At 31.2% G+C, this 7,031-nt stretch overlaps 1 non-coding gene and 1 pseudogene across 1 annotated transcript; one reads left to right on the top strand and one right to left on the bottom strand.

Annotated features, from left to right (window-relative positions):
- On the top strand, positions 878-6,333 carry LOC109847844 (annotated as a pseudogene).
- Positions 1,575-1,658, bottom strand: TRNAL-CAA. The gene has a single exon. It is a non-coding gene; the product is annotated as a tRNA-Leu (tRNA).

Here is a 7,031-nt window from a genome sequence, read left to right as displayed (position 1 = left end):
GACGGAGCGCTGGGACTGCCGCCTGGTCCTCGCTCTTGGCATTGGGGTAAAACCCTAAACCCTAGCAGAAGAGAGAATGATCGGGTACTTTCTAAAAGGGTTGGTTTTGAAAATTTGTCCTTAGTTGCACTTAAAAGTACCCTACTAGTTTCCGCTACTTTGCACCTATACACCATTTGGGTTTTGGGGTTTTTTTTTGCTCCAGCAGGTGGGCTTTTGGGGGGTGAAATGGAAAATCGGTTTCGGATGGGTGAAAATTTCATCTCCGGCTTTTGGGGGGGTGAAATTAAATTGAGCTCATGTATCAAGCCATGTGTCAAGGCTTGATTGGTTGGAGTTTTTTGTTTTACTCCTAATTTTTAAATGATATTTTAGGAGATAAATACTAGGAATTAATTTATAATTTTTATATCAATAATTTTTATTTTTTCACCTCTATAAATAGAGATTAGTCTTGTGTAATTTGGACACAAAAAAAAAATCTGAGTTTTCAACACCTTATTCTCCTTCTCTTTGCTTTTGCTTCTATATTCTTCAAACTTGTGTGTGTTTGACTTTTCCGTATGCTTAATAAAATCGTGTGTTTTTTTGTTAATATAAAAATATTATCAAAAAATAAATTAATAATATATATTATTTATGTAAATATTAAAAAATTATAATTATAAATAAATGAGTTATATTAGTAATAATAATAGTAGTAGTAGTAATATATATGAAATAAGAAAAAGAAATGAATAAATAAGGTGGGGTATATATGTTGGAGTGATGGGGTTATAGTGGGTCCCAAATAAAGTAAAAATCTTTTGAAAAAACTCCTGCTGTAGAGATGATAGAAAATAGAGATTGTTGAATTATGTGGAGGGGGAATAAAGTGATGTGGCAGGAGAGAGAAGGTTAAAATTTCGACTCCTGATGGAGATAGTCTAATTGTTTTTGGCTGCACATGTATATACCCTAGAGCTTTTCAAATTGAGAGGCCCTACGGTCACACTCCCAGACACACTCCTTTCTCAGTACAGTGCACTAGGACCCACATAATTTTTTTTTTTAAATTCTCATGTGGGTCCGAGTGCAGTGAGAGAGGAGTGTGGTTGGTGATGTGGTTTAAGGGTGTACCTCTAGTATTTTTCTTTCAAATTTGCATTGTAATACTTTTTGCTCATGCAGTCGTGGTTTCCTCTGAAAGTTTTCGTTGATATTCCCATATACTAGTTCTACAAAATTTTAACTTCTGATATTTATTAATTAAACCTATAAGATTCTATTGTAAATAGAATTATGGTAGGTTTAAATGGAATTACTGTAGTTTTAAGACTAATAACTTTAACCAAAATTAAGGGTAAAAAAGCTTTAAAATTAGCATGCATTTGTCACGTGAAAGCTTTTGAGGAAATATTCTCACGTTTGCATTATAGAGGGTACTAAATTGCAAATTTTAAAATTTTAAGTGTTACCAAAAACAAATGATGGTATATAAATGTAGAGTAGGGGAAACTATAAGATATTTAAGTGCAATTAATCCAAAACAAATAGAGAAACTACCTAAATAGGGGAAATTTTTGAAAAAGAAATGTCAGAAGTGGGATTTGAACCCACGCCCTCTCACGAAGACCAGAACTTGAGTCTGGCGCCTTAGACCACTCGGCCATCCTGACTGCATGTTGCTGTGTGAAATAAAGTCATATTTAATTATTATTAAATGCGCAACCGGCTTCCTACCTTGAAGAAACTTCATAACTAGAATTATGTATAATGAACTTTATTTTAGGGTGTGTTTGGTTAAAAGTGTTTTTTTTATTATCATACTTCATATGTATACTAGTTCTTGTGCACGTGTAATACACATGGTTAAATGTCAAAATTATTTACTTTTTATTTATTTTTCTTACTATAAAATAAGTCAGATTCATTTTGAGTTATAATTTGCAAACATGGATTACTATATTTGCCATAATTTTTATTTAAATATTTTTAAAAAATTAGGAAATAGATTTGTGTGTAAAACTGGGATCAATATACTTTTATATACTTGTATACATAATATTATTTTTAATTTTTGTTATATCAAACTTTATGTAACATATTTGTTTATCGGATCAAATCATCGATTACCTATTTGTTTATCTTAGTCATTAAATGTAGTATTAATTTTAAAAAATATAATAATATATTGTTGATGTGTTAATAAAAATATAACCAAATACTTAATATTAAGATGGTTTATATAAGCTCAACATAAAGCACATATTTTTCACAAGACTGCAAGACATCTTAATTATTAATGGACTTAAAAAAATACTAATGATTAATGATGACTCTAGTATAATTGTTTATGACAAAATCATTCACATAAGCATATTAAAAAATTTGTATGAATATCCCTTCTAAAGATTTCTAATTTAACTCAAAAAATTAAGTTTTACAATAAAGTATTCAGAAAAATATTATCCTTTATTCCTTCTTTTTTCATATTTAATTAAGCTGATATCAACCCTTCTCTATCTTTATATTTTTCCTGGGCAATTTTATAGTAGCTACTTCATCCCCTACATCAATTGTGATATTAGGTTAGTATATAATAAAGAGCAAAAGACAAGGCATGAGTCTAAAAATATATTAGGATATACTTAAATCAATCAAATTATATTATTACTCATAATTGATATGCATCATAGATAAAATGTGTTGACAATCTTAAACTATAAAACAGATTGTATGAGCCCTCTAACATAGCTTTTTTTTAATGCAAGCAACCCTCAAAATTAATTTTGAAAATATCTTGGGGCTAGAAATAAATAACCAACAAGCTTGTAGTGGAAGCTAGGGGAGTGTAGTATATTTATAGATAATGCTTCTATTTTAGAAAAAAAAATTCTTATTTTTACTCTTATCGAATCAAGACTGTAATCCAATAAAAGAATGAAAGGGTTTAGCAGACGGATATTGACTCTTTCCTACTTTATTTGTGGGATCAATCTATGACCTCTCAGAGTAAATAAATTTGTTCTTGGTTCATTCCGTCATCCCACCCTTCTTGAGAATTATTAATATTTGTTTAATTTATTTATAATGACAAGATCTCATTATTAACTAACTATAAGGCCTAGTATATTATTTCTTTTATTGAGCATTCAAGGTGGGCAATGGACCCTGATGAGTCCTCATCACAATGAATGTTATACAATTAAGTACAAAAAAAAAAAAAAAAGATGGTTGATTAATGGTATAGTTGGTGAGGGGGAAACTCTAGCAGCTTAATTTATATATGTGACTATATCATAGACGGAGATGAAGAAGATTGGTTTTGAAAATAGTGGGTGTGTGGGGGTAATATTACCCCTAACCTATTTTACTAATTTCAAAGCAAACCAATGAACTCCCCAACAGAGGTGAGCAATCTGAAAACCCTAACCCTCGGTTTCATAATCCAAAAACCCTAGCAATTAAATCGTAAGCAACCAGTGGCTTTCTTTGTCATTATATAGGAATCTACCTATAATTTAGGGTTAGATTCTTTGATTATCAGTGTGGATTATGTCGAATGTTATATTCTTGATAATTGAACAAGCTCAAACCTTTTGAATAACTGTAAATTTTGATCTATCTAATCATTTATGATGTTGTAATGTTTTATGACATCTTAGCATTTTGAGATTGATTATGAACATAAATCAATGTGGTCTTTTTTATGAAATTCAAGGAGAGTTCCTTTAGAAAAATGTAGGTGATTTTTGTTTTTACATTGTTTAAAATCTTTCTTTCTTTCTATAGAATAATTGAGGCTTTTAGAGACCAAGGACAAGAAGAAACAAACTGCAGGAAAATTGTGACTTGATGAAGGCTTAGGTGTACCTAAAATTGTTCACATATGTTTTATTTTTATTTTTTTGGTTTTCACGTTTCATATTTAACTCTGTGTCTTTACTTAATAAGCATGGTAATACTAAGATGCAAAATTTTTAGATATAGCTTCATGTTGTTTATGGTTGATATCAATAGGTAGGAATGTTGAAAGATAATGTTATGAATTTGAATTTAAGCACAATCTATTAGTAAAGATATGATTGCACAAGGAAAATATCGTCACAAATTTTATTTGCATTATCTATATTGTTAAAATTCATCTGTTTTCTCATCCTTTATATTGTTTAACTTGGAATGGAGATCCATAGTAAAGATATGATTTCAATTTTTTTTGTAAAAGATTGAGAGTTTTTATTACACTTTCTATATTTGATTTTATTTCCATTTAACTTTACTGGTGGATTTGCTATCAAGCCATTAATACAGATGCATATGAGCATTTAATTTGATGTAAATACTACTTGATATTTGCAGACTAATTGATGGATCCATGTGATTAAACTTATCTCATAAAGTATGAGAATTTATGAGTTAATCCCTTATTGTATAAAGTATGAGAATTTATGAGTTAATCCCTTATTGTTTTCGTAACAGCCGGGACGAGCACCGGGCCGGGCCCGGGCCGGCAGGCCAAATGGACACTCCTAGATCCATGTGATTAAGCTTATCTCATAAAGTATGAGAATTTATGTGTTAATACCTTATTGTTTTCACATGCTTTCCCCTTTTTTGGGTATAGGAGCTTGGAAGGAGAGATCTTATATTAGCGAGATTATATTTATTGTCATCTTTCTCTCATTTTCATGGTATTTTTCTTTATCCTTTATTGCCTTTGATGCTAAAAAATGTTTACACTCTTTATTCATTTGTTCATTAAGCTACTTGTTTATAGTGGTCATTTTTAATTAGTCGCTCAGCCATAAGTATCATATAGTTCTTTTGGTTGGTTATCTCTTACTCACTGAGTTGTATTATTTTTTCATTCTGTTATAACAGAAAAGTCTCATCTGGCCCTACTGATCTTGGCTACTTTATCTTACATGTACCACCTTCCAAATACTACTATATCTGTGCTGCAATTTACAACCTCCTCCTCTCTTATGTATTGCCATTATTGCACATTAGCTAACTCATATGCATCTGATGAAATTAATTGATATTAGTTTTCTTCTAAAAAAAAGAGCTAACATTTGTCCGAATAATATTATATATTATTTTATATGCTGAGTTTTCTTTGCATACCTTGCATATGAATGTTTTCTTTTATTGTTTATGTAATCACTTCTGTTAATATATGCTTCTCTTTCTTCCATGTTTGTTAATGAAGTGCTGATATTGTTTTCATTCATTTTTCCGATTGTGTATGACATGATGTTCCTTGAATTCCTTTTGCAGTGGACATTTCACCCGTTCATTTACCACAATATAAATGCTTTTGTACAGCTCTAATTTGGTGGAGGGTGTTGTTTTTTCAAGTTGTATGTTCATAACTGACAAGAAAGTTTTTCGTGCAGGCCTCGCATATGTTACGGATTGTTACGTTCTATTCTACTCAACTTCTTAGGCTTAACTATCACTATCGTGAGGTAACATTCTTTATGACATTTTTTTATTGAAAAGCTTTCTTATACATTATTTGACAATTATCAACTATCAATAAATAACAGGTTTCATTAAAATGGAATTCACTTACTAATTAATAAGCCGGATTTAGAACTTGCCACATCGCCCTGCCCTAACAGTGTGAGGGAAGTGCTTCTGGTTGACTGTAAGTTATCTTCATTTATGGCGTTCTTGTTTGCAGTTCATAAGGAATTCTTTTCTATAGCGAGGCAGGTTAAGTAATTATCATATACCTTAGGTATTGTAGATGCTAATTTTGTTTTTTTTTCTTGTTCGCAGTTCCTAGAGGAGTCATCTATAATTGTGGTGATCTGATATTTCTCCCCCACATAATATTCAATCTGGTGTTTGTGCGTGTATTAACATAAATATGGCGCTAAGAGGTAAAGGGCTTCAAATATTGATTACAAAATCTTCTTTGACCTGCTATTTTGTTATAACCTGAGTTCATTCAGACTTGTCAAGACCCTTGCTCGGTTGATGGCTATCTTTTAAAGTCTGCTTATTATTGCTTATCGCAAGCATCACTAAGTTGATGTTGTTACTGCATGGTAGGATGAACTTTTAGCATTAAATTGTTATTTTCTGGTGGTAGGATTTTGCTTTGACTGATTTGGCTTTTCTTTAATCCAGGTACACTATAAATTTGGTGGTATTTTTTGTATTGACAAGCAATTACTAGGTTTGTATTTCTCAATTTCATGTTTTTCTTGTAAACTCATTTCTACATCTCTGGAATTCACATTATACATTTGGCTATTTGTATGTTAGTGATGTTAGATCTAAATCAAAACTTGAGATCTAAAACCATATAGCCATGATTAATTCAAAGAGATTAACAAGGATCTAAAAGAGCGGAAGCTTATACCTGAATCCATTGCTTGATCTTGATTTTGGGTTTTGGATCTTCTAACCTTAGGGTTTTCTCCTTAGCCGAATTTCTCTCTTAGATGGGGGTGAAGAGAATTAGAGAGTGTAACCCTAGGTTAGGGACCATAACCCCTTATTTATAGATGTTGTACTTTTGTAATTTAGCCCCTCAATAAATTACAATTACAACCTGGTATCTGCACATATAACCCCATGACTTATTTAAATACCAAATTAACCCAATCTTAATTGATCACTTTAGTGGGTTATCCTGAAAGATAGCAATACACATTGATTAATCATATGTGCCCACAAATAGATTTATTAGATTAAATCCAACAATCTCCCACTTGGGCACCATATGATTCCTTAAACTGTGTATAACCTTATGAGCTCAAAAATTGCTATCACTGAATTGGTATTTCCGAACAATCTCGTCCATTGACTATATCAATATAGGATCAAAGCGGCCTTCGTCACATTTATCGTGACTCGACCCATCAATGGTCACATATACCAATACAATCAAATGACATAGATCAATCATGGATGTGCAACATAAAAATTACATGCAATGTGATCAGTACATGTCTATTTTCAATTGGTCCTCCTTAGTGAGGTCAAAACCAAACATAATGTAACAGAGTGTCTTAACTGAAAACTTTATTCTG

This window comes from Asparagus officinalis, chromosome 7 (assembly GCF_001876935.1).
Source record: "Asparagus officinalis chromosome 7, Aspof.V1, whole genome shotgun sequence".
Lineage (NCBI taxonomy): Eukaryota > Viridiplantae > Streptophyta > Magnoliopsida > Asparagales > Asparagaceae > Asparagus > Asparagus officinalis.
This window is presented reverse-complemented; position numbering and strand designations above follow the sequence as displayed.